The sequence below is a fragment of the Pelobates fuscus genome, chromosome 2 (genome assembly GCF_036172605.1).
Source record: "Pelobates fuscus isolate aPelFus1 chromosome 2, aPelFus1.pri, whole genome shotgun sequence".
Lineage (NCBI taxonomy): Eukaryota > Metazoa > Chordata > Amphibia > Anura > Pelobatidae > Pelobates > Pelobates fuscus.
In genome coordinates this window covers 333,027,961-333,048,489 of record NC_086318.1, presented here as the reverse complement: position 1 = coordinate 333,048,489, position 20,529 = coordinate 333,027,961, and the positions used below count along the sequence as shown (strand labels likewise).

The window sequence follows — 20,529 nt, the reverse complement described above, 5'->3', positions numbered from 1 at the left end:
GTAGGCTTTCATGCTATTCAAACTTTCGAACTTTGTGTTTAATGCTGGGAATCAGAGGGAGCACAAGGAGTGAAGTGAAGGAGGGGATAGCAAGTTTTCCCTAGTAGGTGCCCTGCGGTGCATGCTGATGTAAAATATGCACAGAATTGACATTTGCCAGTCTGGAACAGAGTTTGGTGCTGACAAAGCCAAATGTCCCGGGGAGGTAACTGGTCCCCAGCAGAAAAGTGCAAATTCCTCTGAAGTAGAAACACTGCACATCCAGACTCCTACCCACCATGATCAGCGCTTCACCAACTCACTGACATGATCCTGGTGGTTGGACTAACCTTGTGACTTCATTATTAATTATATACCCATATATTGTTATTATTATTTATAGACCACCAACATATTCTGAAGTACTTTAGAAACATATCAAACACAAAGTGACAAATAATTTAAAGTTTAGAGAAACATAAGGTAAGAACTGCTTAAATGACCATGCACACATTTTAGGGTAATAAGCATATACCCACCCTGCCCCAGATTGAGCAGGACATTACTAATTGTGGACAGTCCCACTGTCCTATTTTCCCAGTTTTATCCTCCAGAAGCTAAGTTTAAGCGTATTTATGACATAAGCTTTCTGAACTCAGGGCTTGTCTGTACGGCAGGTTCTGTAACTTTATGAAAATAAGCAACCCTAAGTGGGCTGGCCAGAAGTCAGATGGGCATGTGTGCCAGGCTGTCATGTTCTCTTTTGGGGAGGGCATACCACCACTACGTTCTAGAGAAATAGATGTTTTAAACTGATATTAGTAAATAGTCCCAGTAACTCCATTCTTATATTTCCTTTCCTAATACATATCTATTATTTCCAGGCTCAAGAGTCTAGAATTTTCAGTAGCTCATCCACCCCTAATATACATTGGTGCGAACTGTGGAGGTGAAAGCTGTGTATTATTGATATGCACGTGAAGAAAATAACAGCCTCTGTATTTCCTTGCAGAGCATTCTTCCCTTGTCTCCGTGCTGGTTTCCATTCCCTGTCCTTGTGCTGGTTCCATGGCTGCGCTTCGACTGTCTGCCATGCCGCCCTCATGATCGTTTGCATGTTGTGCATACAATTGCTTTCCTGTAACGGTATCCATCCTTCGTACACCAAGGAATATAATCTCCAACACAGGAGCCTGTATTAGCATAAAATGGCCTAGTTCTGTCAGTTTGATTAATTTGCCCCTTTGTCTCCACTCTGTATGATAAGTGCTATTAATGCTCGCAACGCTTCATATGTCAAAGTCTTTCTTTCTAATGACTTGGAAATGTGGTTTGTTTCCCCCCTTTTTTTCTGTGTTATTTTTCTCATTTAGCATTCTTGTCGAGTATAGATTTATGCCGTGCACTTTCATTATCTTACTAGTCGGGGCTCTGGAATGATTACATATGGTATAGGGTATGCATGATCCCAGAGGCAGCTGCTGTTGCTGATGTAGGCTCAAAATAGATCCAGCCTACGCTCAGCACTTTTTCCCAGAGCTCTTTAATTTGTAAGTAACAAGCGAGGTATAGGACAGCTTGAATCCTCATTTAGCAAGATGACTCTTTGAATCCGAGACTAGCACAGTGACTTTGCTCAATTACGAACTGCTGTGTAATTTTTTTTTTTCTTTCCTTTAAATTTTCGTATTCAGGCGATGACTTCACCGAACATAAATTGTAATATAAGCTTGATTTATAACAAAGTCGGGAAATGACAGGCTCCATTTAAACTAATGGAGCTTGACAGAGCTAAGGTTTAAATTAAATAATCCTATTTGAAAGGGAGCGTTTTGGCTCGCTAGATTGATTTAAAATTATTCGGGTTTTTTTTGTTTTTTTTTTACATCACCTTATACTACAGAGTTGTCCTTTAAAGGACATGTGTTTTTTTTTTCTGTATAGTGATTGCAGTATATGTATGATAGCAGCAGTTTCATTTTGCACATATAATGTAACAAAGAATTTATGAATATATTTAGTAATGCAATGTGACATAGACACAATTCTGTAATTATTTATACAGAGTGTTAGATCCTTTTGCCTCATAAATGTTAATGGTACTTGATGCCCTACATTTGGCATAGGCAACCTTTGGCACGGCAGATATTGTAGACAACATCTCTTATCATGCTCTTACATTCATAATGCTGGCAAAGCATTGTGGGAGATGTAGTCCACAACATCTGGAGTGCCGAAGGTTGTCTACCCCTGCCCTAGGTAAACTGTGATTTTGGTGCCCCCAAATTCACATCTCCATTCAAATTTCAAGTATTTGGCATAGGTGTACCATAGACAGCTGCCTAGGTTGTCACTGTGAATGAGGAGACTGTGACCGCATGCTTAGTCAAATGATATATTGTATGCTGATTGTTTGCATTACCTTGTCATTATTCTGCTGACATAGAGAAGATAGAGTCTATGCGTTTTACTTAAATATGACTCAATGAAAATGATGAAGGCTCTGCTTTTATTTATGGGAAAGTCATGATATCATCGGACACTTAAATGAACCTGTCAACTGGAATATTCCAAGAAGATAAATAATATTTGCATCTATCTTAGCTATAGCAAGGTTAGCAAGTTGTTAATAACAAGAACTTGAAGATCTGGCAACCTGTCTCTGTGTATAAGTAACGTTAAAAGAACTGTCACAATTTCTTGTGTACGCATTACATGCACCCTAAAGTAAGTCCAAGTTAGATAGAAATACCTTATTAAAAAAAATTGTAATCAGAAAATATTTTATGAGTGAGGTATATGAGCAGAAAAATATTTGATGACTGAGTGATTATAATCGTATTATGAAGGGTTCATGGTGTGTTACAACAGAGTTTCTTCTCTCAGTACAAGGATAGTGGATGGACCACAACAGACTATGACAATGTTCAGCAACATGGCAATCAGATAATTATATTAACAATAAAATAAAACGCAAATTGAAAAGATGAGCCAGGAAAACTGACAATTTCTATTACAATAAAATAAAGTATCTTTCCTTTTCCTGGTCAAAAGACAGAGAGCCATCTTCGCTTCTTCAATCTCCCCGTAGTGCTGCATGGTAATAAACAACCTTGAAGGTGACAGAGACAACAAGTAGGAGGGCAAGTAGCTTAGCAACTTGCCTTTTAGCTCATCACCCGTCTGACTCCATATCTCCTGGGGAGAAATCCAATCTGAAAAATGATTGAGACAAGGCTTATTCTTCTTGTGCATATCTCCTCATTGTCATGGCTGGTTCTGTTGACTCATCCTATTAATTTCAGTAATTCCATGTGAAATTGTACTACATTGCATCCTGCTGCTTCAGTGAGATAGAGGGATGTTTTACATTTTTTTCTTGCACATGCACTCTCTAGTCTTTTTTACATGTACGGTAATGTCATTTGTTTATTTTGTCCAGCTTTGAATGTTCATAGTAGGTCTTGCTTGAATACATAATTTTTAAACTTCTAACAGCTTACCCAGAATCATAAAATGTTGAGGTTCAGCACAGGTTTATTGCATGCCTATACACGTGTAACATTTCTGTGCATAATCTTTTAATTTAGGGCTATACTTCAAGCATGTATGCGTTTTTATTTTACTTTGATGGAGAAAATGATATAACTGAAGTTCTACTTTATGTGATGCCCATCCCTTGAGACCAACCTGAATAAATTGGTCATCAGGTTTGTGATATATAAGTGCTTTGTATTCATTTGGTTAGAATACTCTATTACAGATTATTCAGTAAAACACTCACCCTCCCTCATTCGTTACCTTGGCTATAAAGCTAATTCCCTCCCCTGATTTCTATCATGTCTTGAGATGACTCTCTAAATGTTACTCTGTTCCTACCCCCTACTATGTACACAACAAATGGCATTGTCCCACTGCCCCGTAGACTTTCCTAGTCCCTTTCTTTTGGATGGCTATGAAAGCCCTCTGCATCTATATAAGGTATACTTATACTGCCCTCCATTTTTATTTTGATACTGCATACTGTTATACATGTACCATGTTCATCTTAAAGTGAACCTGTAATGAAAAATGTCACTTACTCAATCAAAATCATATTTTTAAAAAAAGGAATAAAAAATTCACTTACCTGAAATTGCTTGCTTATACCATCATATATCACAAAGACACATAGTGTATTCATTGTAAAATATATTTAAAATATATTGATTTGCTTATCTTTTCTCCATTCCATTGCTGCTTTATGGGTGTTACTCTTCGTGTAACACCAACTTCGGGCCTTCCTTCACTCCTGCTCCTCTCCACCTAGTCTCTTCTTTTTTTTTACCCTACTTGAAGGGCAAATCTCCTCATCACTACATTCCTATACTAGATACCACTGGGTAGTTTCTACAACAACCACGGTGCTGTGATTAAAATGTGAGGAGTGCAGAAGGAGCAAATAACTCTCCTTGTCAGTCAATGCCTCGGCACGCCAAGGCATTGAATGAAAGCTGGGAGAAAAACCTATTTTTTTTCTCCTAATCTGTACATTTGCTATCAAAACTGCTAGCACAATGTATAGTATGCTCAATCTGAGTATAAATTGTTTGAGGCATGACAGGTCCCCTTTAATCTTATTGTCATTATAACATGACGTGCCTAACAGAATTGTTAGAAATTATCAGAAAACAAATCCAATCATTCAACAAGAAAGTGCAAGCAGGGAGTGTGATGACATGACCTCACTGTGAGCAATGTCACCTGCAGTAAGGCAGGCTTATATTACACAACTATGCCAGTTCTTTGCTACATTTCTCTTCACCTTGAAAATTCAGTCCTGGATAAACGGGATTGTTAACTTTTGCGTAAATAAACAAGTATCCACTTAATTCCTTCAACATGCTCATTAACATACCTGTCCTGAGTTCACCTCCTTTCTTCTCACTTGTCTTCTTACTCATCTGCTGAAGAAGCAAGGATAAAGAACTGTTATGAAATATTGGATGTATTAATAGAGGGGAGCAGTAATGCAAATAAGGGGATTGCGGTGAACCCTAGTAAAATTTGCATTTGGAACAGTATATTACACATATTGATGATTTAAAATAAAATTACATTGGTGATCATGATAGACTCAGACATGCACTCATACTTTTAATGAAAGGAACACTACAGTATAGGGTCAGGAACACAAACATGTATTCCTGACCCTAAAGTGTTAAAACCACCATCTACCCCCCTTGCCTCCCTAAATATAGTAAAATCTTACTTGTTTTACAGTCTGCAACTGTTGCATCTGCCCCTAATCTGCCTGCTTGGCTGACATCACCAGAAGTGATGTTTTAAACCAATCACAATGCTTTCTCATAGGATTGGCTGAGACTTTCAAGTGGGCAGATCGTGGCAGAGCCAGCACAAGTCAAACATAGCCCTGGCCAATCATCATCTCTTCATAGAGATGTATTGAATCAATATCTCCATGAGGAAAGTTCAGTGTCTCCTTGCAGAGGGTGCATGGTAGCATCTACAGCAGCCATCTGAGGTTTGGCCAGTGGAGTTATTCCTAGGCTGTAATGTAAACACTGCATTTTCTCTGAAAACTGCAAAAAGCCGGCAAAGGATGACTATAGTCACCATTACAAATACAATCATCTGTCGTTGTTCTGGTGACTATAGTGTCCCTTTAATATTTTATAAATTATACTGAATGTAACAAAAATGTTATTTACTCTCATAAAGCATGCATGCAAGTGCTGCTGTTTTAATATACATTGAGCTTGTTCAGCTAACAGCCTGTCACTATCACCCTGGCATTTCTCACAGTAGCCAACGTTATAAAGGTTTAAACACTGCCAGGCATTTCATATACTCACTGCCAGCTTTCCAAGGATACTTTCTGACCTCCAGCTTTGAATGTGTTTAGGTAGGACATCCTGACTATTCTGTTTTTAGTAAATAGTTTTTAGTGCCTGTTGCTAATTTGGTCACGTTGCTGGTGATTCACATTTCACACATTGCTTTTTGGCAAGGATTGCCAAAATTTGGATCTGAATCTACAGCAGGCTCGCCCAGGTTTGCCTTGCCAAAATTTGATCTGAATCTACAACAGACGTACCCAGGCTTAAACATTAGTATACCCACTAATTCATTATCACTATTAAGAATATAAAAACGCATAGTCGCCAGACAATTTTTAATAATTTCTGGTTGGTTCTCCAGCCATTGGCTCATTGTCTTACATAGTTAAATTCAGGAGTGCAAAAACGAGGCTGCCAAGATCATGTGAAGTCTTCTTTAAATTCATTTTAATTTAAAAATGTTGTTTTTTAAATGGCTGTACGGATCTAAAAAGTATCAGCACGATCTATAGGCTTTTTTGTGCTATATGATGGCACATAGGCTGTCATAGGTGGCAGAGGCACTTGAATAGTAACATGGACAGCACAAGGTTAACTTGTGGATGAAAAGTTCCAACAAGGATACCTGCTACAAGACACCAAATGATGTGTATGTTGTCATATATACACATATAGTAGGTTTTACATCAGGCTCTGTATTTCCTGCATTGGTTGGCTGTCTATCAAGCTGTGAGGACACTGCTACATACCACTTAGGTGTAGTTGCTGAATTCAGATTTAGTAGTTGCTTTGAATGGGAGTAAAGGAACAGGGTACCAGTACCTTGTGGGAACCAACAGGTACATTAACATTGCTGCAACAGATTACGTGCCAGCTGATTGAGGAGAGCAGTTTAAAGACTGCGGTATAGCAGACCTGTGACGTTGCTGTAACCTTCCCTTTATCTGGAGGGAAGAAGCAGTTATGTATGCGTGTAGTGTGAGCTGATGACAGATGTATTATATGCACAGAATTAGGCAGTCATTAGGCAGTCTGGCACGTGTGCTGGGGGTGCAACTGGCCACCAGAACACAACTGAAAATAACTCTGGATGTGCAGTGTTTAAAGTAAAAACGCTGCAAATCCAGACTCATATACCAATAACCACTTCAAAAAGCAGACGTTGTCATGGTGGTTGGAGTAACCCTTTAAAAAAGGGAACAATTACTTTCCACAATTGTAATATTATGTTTGCACATAACACAGTGCATGTTGATGACAGACAACGTTTGTGCACACAATTAACACTAGACAGCAAGGAATAGCGTTTTGGACTGCCATAGGTGCAACTAGCACCTGGCACAAAACTGCAAATATCTCTGAATGTTCCGTGTTTCATGCAGAAATGCTGCACATACAGAGATGCCTTTCTCCATGACCACTTCTAAAAGCAGACGTGGTCATGGAGACAGGAATACATTTTTAATTTTGAAATTCACTTAGAATTTTGACTTTAGTGAATAACCTTGATAGTGTTTACTAACCTTGTGTAAACATTTTTTTTGGCTGGTTCCTCCGAATCAAAAGACTTTTAATCCGCCACCTGAATAAATTGATTTGTCCGACATTTACTTTATTCTATGAATAAGAATCCACAGGTTAATCCTGGATGAATCGATTTGCTTGGGGTGTGGATGAACAGGCTTTTGATTTGGACAAACTGTCTGAAGCAATTTTTTGCACTAGTTTAGTGTTTCCTGTTTGATGTAGATATTATTTTATTTTATTTATTTAGCGCCAGCAAATTCCGTAGCGCTGCACAATGGAATATGTGACCCATTATTTGTTTGTTAGACTAGGCAGGGATGAGCAACTTTGGCACTCCAGATGTTGTGGACTACATCCCCCATAATGCTATTACACCCATAATGCTGGCAAGGCATCGTGAGAGGTGTAGTCCAAAACATCTGGAGTGCCAAAGGTTGCCTATGCCTGGACTAGAGTTGTACTGTTCCCATTCAAGTGTTGTGGAAGACCATTAATTATGGGTACAATAAAGCCTTTCGGCCCTGCTTTTAATTCTCGAATCTTAGTACGAAGGGACAAAGAAAAATTAGAAAAGAGTAGCATGACTTTCCAAGATATCAAGGAGTTACTGTCAGATTACTTCACCGTCCAACTAATAGCTCTTTAAATCAGCCCCTTTGGAAGAATTTCAGTTTTATTTCTCACTTATATATCAGCTTCCAACAAAAAAAAACTCTTAAACATATCATAAATTGCGAGACAAACATTTAGAGGTTAGAGACGAGAATGCACAACTGTGCTTTTTATTTTACTGCGATGCTAATATATGCTGCAAATTTGAACTCTGCTTGTAAATTAGCTTTTTATGTTTATAACCTTGTTTTACAGGGAAAGTGGACGCCAACGAATCAATCAAAGAATAAGCCATGCGTTGCTATTGGGTCATTTAATAGCTGCAGAGTTACCATTGCGTACTGTACACTGCGGCTGCTGAGGCATATGTCTCAGGGCATTTTATTTAGACTAAAAACTGTTGGTTTTTAGAAATCAGTTGGTACTTTTAGACTCTGCTTTGTATTTTCGGATATTCGTTACCTCCCTGCACTGACATTTCCTGGAAAATAACATTTATTTAAGCATACTTGCTGAGTTATAACATGCATGTGTACATTCCTGCGAGTTAACCCTTACAAGAAAGGTAACTATTTTTGTTTGAAATGCCCGACATAACTTCATGACTGGACTTTTCATATCTGCATGGTCCAGAGCAAAGGTGGCCAAAAGGCTGACAAAAAACCCTGGGAGTTTATATATAACAGCTGGGGGGGTCTACCTTTTGGCCACCTCTGCATTGGAGGAACATGTGACCCTTGCACACTATAGACCACCTCATTCTAAAGCAGTAATTCGACAGGCATAAAGCAGGTGTCTGGGAGGCCTGTGTGTGTTTGTAATTAAAGTCTCTAAGGCTATGTCTGTGTTACCATATATGTCCTCCTCTGGCAGTGCGGTGGAAGCCTGCATTTTGCACAAGCATAAGCTGTTGACAGAAGCTAAATTAATTCCAAACTTTTGGCATGCTGCTCTCCGTTCCCCCATGTATGTTCAGTATGCCAAGCAATGAGAGTGATGGAAATAGACGCTGCAGAGGTAACGCACATTCCCGGTTTAGGAACATGACTTGAATATGACATCATTGCTGTTTATAGGTCTGACTGTGCACTGTATATCATTCACGCTGTGTGCAGTTCAGACAGTTCAGACAAGCATTTTCACAGAGAGTCAGGTTGGCTCTTGAAGTTTATGTCTGCCATGCAGATAGGCTGATAATTGGAAGGGTATAGAGATTATGTGCTGGGAAAGGCCATTAAGGTATCTGTAGGGATCCATGCAGCCTTTTATTGGACCTGCTTTAGCCAAAGTGTTACCACTCCCATATACTTCTTAGAAACATGGGACAGAGTGGTATGTATCTGTACAAGTTTGCACTGTTTATAAAGTTTTATTGTTTTATGTGTTTTTTTTCTCCTTCATTTCTGTGCAAACACTGGTTCTTCTCTGGGATCGATAATTAAACATTAGGACAAGTAACATTGGGTTTATTCACTAAATTCGGAATTATTACTGATAAACACATTGCAAACTGTATGTCAAAATTAGAGATGTCGCGAACATAAAATTTTCCGTTCGCTAATGGCGAATGCGAATTTCCGCAAATGCTCGCGAACCAGGCGAACCGCCATAGACTGCAATAGGCAGGCGAATTTTAATACCCACAGGGACTCTTTCTGGCCACAATAGTGATGGAAAAGTTGTTTCAAGGGGACTAACACCTGGACTGTGGCATGCCGGAGGGGCATCCATGGCAAAACTCCCATGGAAAATTACATAGTTGATGCAGAGTCTGGTTTTAATCCATAAAGGGCATAAATCACCTAACATTCCTAAATTGTTTGGAATAACGTGCTTTAAAACATCAGGTATGGTGTTGTATAGATCAGGTAGTGTAAGGGTTACGCCCGCTTCACAGTGACAGACCAAACTCCCCATTTAACGCACCTCAAACAACCGCAAACAGTCCATTTGCACAACCGCAAACTCCCCATTTGCACAAGGTTGGATACCAAGCTAGCCATGTCCCGTTCCTTGTCCTCACTGATGTCATTGAAGGTCTCTTCCTCCACCCAGCCACGTACAACACCAAGGGTCCCCGAAAGGTGACAACAAGCCCCCTGGGACGCCTGCTGTGTTTGGTCTTCCACCTCCTCAAAGCCACCTTCCTCCTCTGACTCCTCTTCTTCAGACTTCTCTCTCTGCGTTTCCTCTCTCTGCATTATTATAAGGTGTGTTAAGTAGTACTATTCCTATCAGTTTAATCCCTGTTACGTCCCCTATCAGGGGACGTGTATATGGCATCGATTTTAGGAACCGGAAGATGGAAAAAGATGCTTGGTCGGTCCTCCTACTTCAAATTTGGGGCACTGCGCGTGTAATCTAATGTGCCACCAGATAGGAGTGGTGTGTTAAGTAGTACTATTCTTATCAGTTTAATCCCTGTTACGTCCCCCTCATCAGGCCTTTTTTAGTCTAATGTATCGCCCACTGTCAGTCCCTTTGGGATCTATCCCTCATTCATCTTAATAAAGGTGAGGTAATCTAGACTTTTTTGACCTAGGCGACTTCTCTTCTCAGTGACAATACCTCCTGCTGCACTGAAGGTCCTTTCTGGCAGGACACTTGAAGCGGGGCAGGCCAGAAGTTCTATTGCAGATTGGGATAGCTCAGGCCACAGGTCAAGCCTGCACACCCAGTAGTCAAGGTGTTCATCGCTCCTCAGAGTGTCAATATCTGCAGTTAAGGCGAGGTAGTCTGCTACCTGTTGGTCGAGTCAACTCTGAGGGTGGACCCCGAAGGGCTGTGGCGATGCGTAGGACTTAAAAAGCTCTGCATGTCCTCCATCAACAACACATCTGTAAAGCGTCCTGTCCTTGCCGGCGTGGTCGTGGGAGGAGGAGAATCACTTGCACCTCTTCCCGGTTAGATTCCCGTTGTGCTGTGACATCACCCTTATACGCTGTGTAAAGCATACTTTTTAATTTATTTTGGAACTGCTGCATCCTTTCGACTTAATTCGGTAACATTTCAGGCACTTTCTGCTTATACCGGGGGTCTAGTAGCGTGGACACCCAGTACAGGTCGTTCTCCTTCAGCCTTTTTATACGAGGGTCCCTCAACAGGCACGACAGCATGAAAGACCCCATTTGCACAAGGTTGGATGCCGAGCTACTCATGTCCCGTTCCTCGTCCTCAGTGATCTCACTGACGGTATGTTCTTCCCCCCAGCCACGTACAACACCACGGGTACCAGATAGGTGACAACGAGCACCCTGGGATGCCTGTTGTGGTTGGTCTTCCTCCTCCTCCTCAAAGTCACATTCTTCCTCTGACTCCTCTCCCTCACAATACTCTTCCAGCGTTGCCGCAGGTCCAGCAAGCGATGCTGATAAGGCTGTTTCTGGTGGTGATGGTGACCACAACTCTTCCTCTTCACGCTCATCTACGGCCTGATCCAGCACTCTTCGCAGGGCACGCTCCAGGAAGAAAACAAATGGTATGATGTCGCTGATGGTGCCTTCGGTGCGTCTTACTAGGTTTGTCACCTTCTCAAAAGGACGCATGAGCCTACAGGCATTGCGCATGAGCGTCCAGTAACCTGGCAAAAAAATTCCCAGCTCCGCAGAGGCTGTCCTAGCACCCTGGTCATACAAATAGTCGTTAACGGCTTTTTCTTGTTGGAGCAGGCGGTCGAACATTAGGAGTGTTGAATTCCAACATGTCGGGCTGTCGCAAATCAAGCACCTCACTGGCATGTTGTTTCGCCGCTGGATATCTGAAAAGTGCGCCATGGCCGTGAGGAACGCCTGAAATGGCTTCACACCTTCCTGGCCTGCTTCAGGATGTCCTGTAAGCCTGGGTACTTATGCACAAAGCATTGTACGATCAGATTACACACATGTGCCATGCACGGCACATGTGTCAACTTGCCCAAATTCAATGCCGCCAACAAATTTCTTCTGTTGTCACAAACCACTTTGCTGATCTCCAGTTGGTGCGGAGTCAGCCACTGATCCACCTGTGCGTTCAGGGCGGACAGGAGTGCTGGTCCGGTGTGACTCTCTGCTTTCAGGCAAGTCAACCCCAAGACGGCGTGACACTGCCGTTGTCAGGGTACCTGAAGTCTCTACCTCCGAGAGAGGTAGAGACTTAGACGTTCATCCGTCCGGACGCCATGTTTCCTCTGTCCCTCGCGGTCGACCCGGTCACACAAACGCCGGCCGCGAGGGAGTCTCTTCCTTTTGTAGCATGGTGCCCGGAGGCCGACGTCATCACGCCAATCCGGAACGACCTGTCACTCAGTCCGAGACAGACTAATCAGGTTTCGTCGGAGGCGTGTCTATCCTCTCTAGCCAGGGTATTTAAACATACTTCGCCCTGTTGCTCATTGCCCTGTCGTGGTTCTAGCCTGTCTAGTCACACAGTGCTCTGGTGTTTCTCAGTTATCCTTTTGGTTTCGACCCGGCTTGTTCCTCGCTTACCTGTCTTCTCGTTCCCTCGACCTCGGCTTGTCTCTGACCATTCTCTATACTCTCTGTACGTTAGCCCGGCCATTCTAAGGACCGGTATACGTACCCTGTACCTGTTTGTACTTTGCGTGTTGGATCCCTGTCCCGATCCTGACATTACGACAGGGCCAATGGATCCTGCAGGTACAAACAGTCAGGTTGGTTCCTCTGATTCCAGGTTTGACGCCATGGAACACAGAATGGACCAAATGGCCTTAGCACTACAGGCATTGTTGTCTCGTGCTAATAATCCTCCAGAGGAGACGCGTCCTACTCCTATTTCCTCTGTAGGTTCAGGCCTAGAGGTAGCTACTGTAGGTGCCTCTTCCCGTGTTACTCCACCTGTACGTTATGGTGGGTCACCTGAGAAGTGTCGTGGTTTTTTAAACCAGATCAGCATTCACTTTGAATTGCAACCTCGCTCCTATCCTACCGATAGGGCAAAGGTTGGGTTTATTATCACCTTACTCATTGAGAAAGCTCTGAGATGGGCTAACCCATTATGGGAGAACGATAACCCGTTGGTATACAATTATACTGCCTTTGTAGCTGCTTTTAGAAGAACTTTTGACCCCCCTGGTAGAAAGGTCAATGCAGCCAGATTACTGTTGCGCCTGAGACAGGAGAACCGAACATTAGTGGATTATGCACTAGAGTTCAGGTCTCTGGCGTCAGAAGTTAAGTGGAATGAACAGGCTTATATGGATGTATTCTTGAACGGGTTATCAGATGTTATCCTTGACGAAATTGCTACTAGGGAGCTACCAGAGAATTTAGAGGACTTAATTTCGTTCATTTCTCGTATTGATGAACGTATAAGAGAAAGACAGAACACTCGAGAGAGGAACCTAAGACCTGCCTTTAAATTAGCACCTGCATTTCTAAGTCCTGAGTCCAATACCTCACTAATTCCTGAACCTATGCAGATAGGCAATACTCATCTCTCAGAAGAGGAGAGACTGTACAGGAGAAGGGAGGGATTGTGTATGTATTGTGGAGTCAGAGGTCATTTACGCCTGAATTGTCCTGTTCGCTCGGGAAACGCCCGCACCTAAGTTTCTCTAGAGGACAGGCCTTGGGTGTTTCTATTTTGTCCTCTACGCATAATTACAAAAATCACAGGCTTTTACTACCAGTTTCTTTAACATGGAAGAAGGAAGTACTTAAGACCGTGGCATTGATAGATTCCGGCGCTGCTGAGAATTTTATCGATCAAACCTTTGCCACTAAGCACACTATTCCTTCCCAGTTAAGAGAGACCCCCTTGGCCGTTGAGGCCATTGATGGTAGACCACTACTCGAGCCTGTTATTACTCGTGAGACTATATCCATGAGCCTGTCTGTTGGTATCTTACACGAGGAGAGTATATCTCTTATGCTTATTTCGTCCCCTTCCGTTCCCATAGTCCTGGGGTATCCATGGTTAAAGAGACATAACCCTACTATCGATTGGGAGTTAGGGGAGATACTCTCGTGGGGTCAGGGTTGTCAGGAGAGGTGTTTACGGAAGGTATCCCCTTTGGCTGTAATTTACACACCTGACACTACTACCCAGCCTAAAGAGAGACAGATACCTCCTTTGTACATGGACTTAAAGGCAGTATTCGATAAAAAGAACGCTGATACCCTACCTCCACACAGGTCCTTTGATTGTAAAATTAACCTATTACCTGGTACCATGCCTCCTAGGGGCAATGTATACCCTCTATCCACTAAAGAGAATGCTGTTTTAGAGGAGTATATTCAGGAGAATTTAGTCAAGGGATTTATCAGGAGATCCTCATCTCCTGCCGGGGCTGGGTTCTTTTTTGTTAAGAAGAAGGATGGGTCACTCAGACCTTGTATCGATTATCGAGGGTTGAATAAAATAACCATCAGGAATGCCTATCCTATCCCCTTGATTACAGAACTCTTTGATCGGTTAAAGGGCTCTAAGATTTTCACCAAGTTGGACCTCAGAGGGGCGTACAACTTGGTGAGAATTCAGCAAGGCCATGAGTGGAAGACAGCGTTTAATACCCGCTATGGTCATTATGAGTATACGGTCATGCCTTTTGGTCTCTGTAACGCACCTGCAGTTTTCCAGGATTTGATTAACGAAGTTCTTAGGGAATTTCAACATGATTGTGTTATTGTCTACCTGGATGACATACTCATACACTCTAAAGAGATTGAGACCCACCATCGACAAGTCAGACAGGTATTACACAAACTTTTACAACATGGTTTGTACTGTAAACTTGAGAAATGCAGTTTTGACCAGACCCAGATAGACTTTCTTGGATACGTGATTTCTGGGGAGGGCTTTAAGATGGATCCTGACAAACTCCAGTCTATTTTAGATTGGCCATTGCCTCAGGGACTCAAAGCTATTCAGAGATTTATTGGCTTCTCTAATTATTATAGACGCTTCATTAAGGGCTACTCGTCTATTATTGCGCCCATCACCAATATGACCAAACAAGGGGCGGATACTAAGACATGGTCTACTGATGCTCTAGCTGCTTTCAAGAGTCTCAAAGAACTTTTTGCTTCTGCTCCAATACTAGTCCATCCGGATACGACCTTACCGTTCCTGCTCGAGGTCGATGCCTCTGAGACAGGAGTAGGGGCGGTTCTGTCACAAAGATTGGGGGTAGATAAACCATTGCACCCATGTGGTTTTTTTTCTAAGAAACTTTCGGGCCCTGAGAGCAGATATGACATCGGCGACAGAGAACTCTTAGCAGTCATTAAAGCCTTAAAGGAATGGAGACATTTATTAGAGGGAACCTTACACCCTGTTACTATCCTGACGGACCACAAGAACTTGTCCTACATTGGGGAGGCTAAGCGCCTGTCCTCTAGGCAGGCTCGTTGGTCCTTATTCCTGACTCACTTCAACTATGTGCTGACTTATAGACCTGGTTCAAAAAATTCTAAAGCCGATGCCTTATCTCGCCAGTATGAACCTTCTACTGTACCTGAGCCGGTCCTTTCCTCTATAGTTCCGAAATGCAATATTGTTGCTAATACGAATCTCAGGATTCATTCTCCGTTACTGGCCGAGATCGTTAAGCTACAACATTTAGCACCTAGACAGACTCCTGTGGGTCGACATTTCGTTCCTCCTGCTCTTCAACTGGAACTGTTGCAGTGTTTCCATAACAGCAAGATGGCGGGACATCCTGGTATTCGCAAGACTTTTGCGTTGATCTCTAAGGATTTCTGGTGGCCTGCTTTACGTAGGGATACTAAAGATTTCATCGCTGCATGTGAGGTTTGTACTAAGACCAAACAACCTCATACGCTTCCTTGTGGATTCCTGCACCCCTTAGAAGTTCCAGAGAAGCCGTGGTCCTGCTTGGCCATGGACTTTATTGTCGATCTACCTATCTCTAAAAAACAGACTGTTATCCTCACCGTGGTTGACAGATTCACTAAGATGGCACACTTCATTCCTCTGCCTAAACTTCCATCTTCTCCCGAATTGGCCGAGATATTCGCTAGGGAGATTTTTCGCCTACATGGGATACCCTCTCAAATTGTGTCTGACAGAGGTTCCCAATTTATTTCCCGTTTTTGGAGGTCCTTCTGTTCGCAACTTGGTATCAAATTGAACTTTTCTTCTGCCTATCACCCTCAGTCTAATGGAGCTGCTGAACGTACCAACCAGAAAATTGAACAATATTTGCGATGTTTTGTTTCCGAACACCAGGATGATTGGGTCGGTTTGATTCCTTGGGCAGAGTTTGCACACAACAATCTCGTTTGCGATTCTACTCATTCAAGCCCCTTCTTCATGAATTATGGCTTTCACCCGTCTATTCTTCCTTCGGCTTCTCCTTCCCAGGGGGTGCCGTCGGTTGATGTTCATGTTGCTAATTTGAGGAAGTTGTGGGATCAAACTCGGCAAATCCTTACGCACAATTCTATGCTGGTTAAGAAACATGCTGATAAACGTAGAAGGGCGGCTCCGCTCTTTGTTCCGGGTGATAGGGTATGGTTGAGCACGAGGAACATCCGTTTAAAGGTGCCCTCCATGAAGTTCGCTCCCCGTTATATTGGACCTTACAGGGTGTTGTCTCGTATCAATCCAGTTGCGTATCGTCTAGCTCTTCCTGATACCTTACGCATCCCTAACTCGTTTCATGTGTCGTTGCTGAAACCTCTTATTTGTAACAGGTTCTCCTCCACAACAGCCCCTCCTTGTCCTGTTCAGGTGGAGGGTCAGGAGGAGTATGAGGTTAACTCTATTATTGATTCTCGTATCTCCCGGGGGAAAGTACAATATCTGGTCGATTGGAAGGGATACGGTCCTGAGGAGAGGAGTTGGGTACCTCAGGAGGATGTTCATGCTCCTCGTCTCCGCAGGGCGTATCACTCTCGCTTTCCATCTCGTCCCGGTTCTTTCCGCCCGGTGGGCGTATCTGAGGGGGGGGGTACTGTCAGGGTACCTGAAGTCTCTACCTCCGAGAGAGGTAGAGACTTAGACGTTCATCCGTCCGGACGCCATGTTTCCTCTGTCCCTCGCGGTCGACCCGGTCACACAAACGCCGGCCGCGAGGGAGTCTCTTCCTTTTGTAGCATGGTGCCCGGAGGCCGACGTCATCACGCCAATCCGGAACGACCTGTCACTCAGTCCGAGACAGACTAATCAGGTTTCGTCGGAGGCGTGTCTATCCTCTCTAGCCAGGGTATTTAAACATACTTCGCCCTGTTGCTCATTGCCCTGTCGTGGTTCTAGCCTGTCTAGTCACACAGTGCTCTGGTGTTTCTCAGTTATCCTTTTGGTTTCGACCCGGCTTGTTCCTCGCTTACCTGTCTTCTCGTTCCCTCGACCTCGGCTTGTCTCTGACCATTCTCTATACTCTCTGTACGTTAGCCCGGCCATTCTAAGGACCGGTATACGTACCCTGTACCTGTTTGTACTTTGCGTGTTGGATCCCTGTCCCGATCCTGACAGCCGTATCCGGGATGTGGAATAGTACCTGGGGAGCTGGGGGGGTGCCGTTGATGTGGAGCAAGACGCAGCAGCAGAAGAGGACTCAGCCGAGGAGGTTATGGAAGAGGAGGGAGTAGGAGGAGTAGAGGAGGTGGCAGCAGGCCTGCCTGCAAGTCGTGGCGGTGTCACCAACTCCTCTGCAGAGCCACGCATTCCATGCTTGGCAGCCGTCAGCAGGTTTACCCAATGCGCAGTGTAGGTGATATACCTGCCCTGACCATGCTTTGCAGACCAGGTATCAGTGGTCAGATGGACCCTTGCCCCAACACTATGTGCCAGACATGCCATTACTTCCTTTTGCACAATCGAGTACAGGTTGGGGATTGCCTTTTGTGCAAAGAAATTTCGGCCGGTACCTTCCACTGCGGTGTCCCAATAGCTTCAAATTTTTGGAATGCCTCAGACTCCACCAGCTTGTATGATAAAAGCTGGCGGGCTAAGAGTTCAGACAAGCCAGCTGTCAGATGCCGGGCAAGGGGGTGACTTTGTGGCATTGGCTTCTTACACTCAAACATGTCCTTGACAGACACCTGACTGTGGGCAGATGAGCAGGAACTGCTCAAGGCGGGAGACGGAGTGGCGGATGGTTGAGAGGGGGCAAGGAGGACAGCAGTGGTTGACGTGGCTGAAGATGCTGGACCAGGAGGAGGATGGCGGCTTTGAGTTTGTGTGCTGCTTGTACTCATGTGTTAATCCCATAGGCGTTTGTGATGTGCGATCATGTGTCTTCGCAAAGCAGTTGTACCTAGGTGGGTGTTGGACTTCCCACGACTCAGTTTCTTTTGGTACAGGTTGCAAATGGCATCGCTGTTGTCAGAGGCAGACACACAATAAAAATGCCACACTGCTGAGCTCTGCAATGACTGCATTCTGGTGGTGGACACAGCATGCGTTGATTGGCGTGCTGTCTGGCTGACCCCGGGTGCCGATGCATGCTGTCTGACTGTGCCACTAGCTCCTTGCGATGACCTCCCCCTGTTTCCAACTCGTCTCCTCCTCCTCTCTGTCTCCCCATCTGAACTTTCCCCCTGTTCTTCTTCTCTTCTAGCGGACACCCACGTGACATCCACGGATGCATCGTCATCATCAACCTCTTCACTTGTATCTGACAACTCAGCAAAGGAAGCAGCAGCGGGTACAACATCATCATCATCACACCGTACGTCCATGTGTGTAATGCTGCCTGCCTGAGACATATCCCTGTTATCTACATCCTCTGGCAATAATGGTTGCGCATCACTCATTTCTTCCAACTGATGTGTAAATAACTCCTCTAACAGATCAAGTGAAGCGGCTGTGGTGCTAGTGTTGGTGGTGGCGGCAGGTGGGTGAGTGGTAACTTGAGAGGTGCCCGAAGCTAAGCTGGAGGAGGATGGTGCGTCAAGGTTCTGAGCGGAAGCTGTAGAAGATTGGGTGGCCTGTGTTAGCCAGTCAACTATGTCCTCAGAACTTTTCGAGTTCAGGGTACATGGCCTCTGAACACTGGGCATTATTCTAGGGCCAAAGGGAATCACAGCACCACGACCACGATGGCCCCTGCGGGGTGGCCTGCCTCTGCCTGTCATTTTTTTTTCGATTAGTGGTACTATGCGTGCAAGCTACTGTGACAACAGATATGAGTGGCACTGTGCACTGGCAGAAGTTGGCAGAGTACACGCTGTAGGCCTGACACACACGCTTGCAGACAACTAACTGCTATTCAATCTATTACAGTCAAAATTGTATTTTTTTTTTTTAAATGTACACTACTGTTACACCAGATATGAGTTTCACTGGTGTGACACTGTGCCCCGGCAGGCCCTGAAACGCACACGTGTGAAGGAAACTGACTGCTATTATTTCACAGTCAAATTTCTAGTTTTTTTTTTTTTTTAAGGTACACTACTGTTACACCAGATTTGAGTTGCACTGGTGTGACACTGTGCCCTGGCAGGCCCTGAAACGCACACGTGTGAAGGAAACTGACTGCTATTATTTCACAGTCAAATTTCTAGTTTTGTTTTACTGTACACTACTGTTACACCAGATATGAGTTGCACTGGTGTGACACTGTGCCCTGGCAGGCCCTGAAACGCACACGTGTGAAGGAAACTGACTGCTATTATATTACAGTCAAAAAAGTTTTGTTTTCTTTTAAATGCAAGCTCTTGTGACACCAGATATGAGTGGTAGCACTGGGCACAGTATACGCTGTGAGCCTGACACACACGCTGGCAGGCAGGCAACTGTGAGCCTGACACACAGATTACACAGGGAAAAAAAAAAAGCAGACTGATGTTCTAGCCCTAAAAATGGCTTTTTGGGGTGCTGTCCTTACAGCAGAGATCAGATGAGTCAGGACTGTAGTGGACACTGAATAAACTAGCCTAACTATCGATTTCCCTATTAAATCAGCAGCAGCTACACTGTCCCTCCTCTCACTAAGAATGCAGCTTCCAAATGAATCTAAAATGGATGCTGTCCAGGAGGTGGGAGGGTCTGGGAGGGAGGGTCTTCTGCTGATTGTCTGGAATGTGTCTGCTGACTGTGAGGTACAGGGTCAAAGTTTACTCAATGATGACGAATAGGGGGCGGACCGAACATCGCATATGTTTGCCCGCCGTGGCGAACGCAAACAAGCTATGTTTGCCAGGAACTATTCATCAGCGAACTATTCGGGACATCTCTAGTCAAAATACCTGCACTGGAGAATGTTTCCATCTCAGTACAAGGTGAAGGCACATTGCCCAATTTATTAAATAAACCCCTTCTCTTTCACGTGGGTTATGGCTACATAAAAGAGTCAATCCAACCTAAAAACTGTTTTAAGTCACATTAAACGAACACTCTGGGCATCATACCAATCTTCATCGAAGGAGTTCACAAGTGCTTTCTAAACTGGAGAGGTTAAACCGTTCTTGGTCAGTTTAACCCCCAAAGGTTGCTCCAGCTTTGTATATATAATTTCCCACAGCAGAATTCAGCTTCTGCCTTTCGTGACGTCGGGCGGGGGCACCGCTGATTGGCTAGATTGATCAGCTGATGCTCTCGGGCAATCAGTAGCTCCCCATTGATAAAAAAAAGGTACGTAAAGGGCAAATAGCCTGTCACTGCTGGG

General features: G+C 43.9%; 1 protein-coding gene and 1 long non-coding RNA gene across 2 annotated transcripts in view; one reads left to right on the top strand and one right to left on the bottom strand.

Annotated features, from left to right (window-relative positions):
* The window catches only part of BACH2 (BTB domain and CNC homolog 2), a 308,892-nt gene that overhangs the window by 236,950 nt on the left and 51,413 nt on the right, over nt 1–20,529 (top strand). The window lies entirely within an intron of this gene.
* On the bottom strand, nt 2,604–5,891 carry LOC134585844 (uncharacterized). The gene is made up of 3 exons (XR_010086550.1): nt 5,835–5,891; nt 4,877–4,925; nt 2,604–3,194 (listed from the first exon to the last, which is right to left on the bottom strand). It is a non-coding gene; the product is annotated as an uncharacterized LOC134585844 (long non-coding RNA).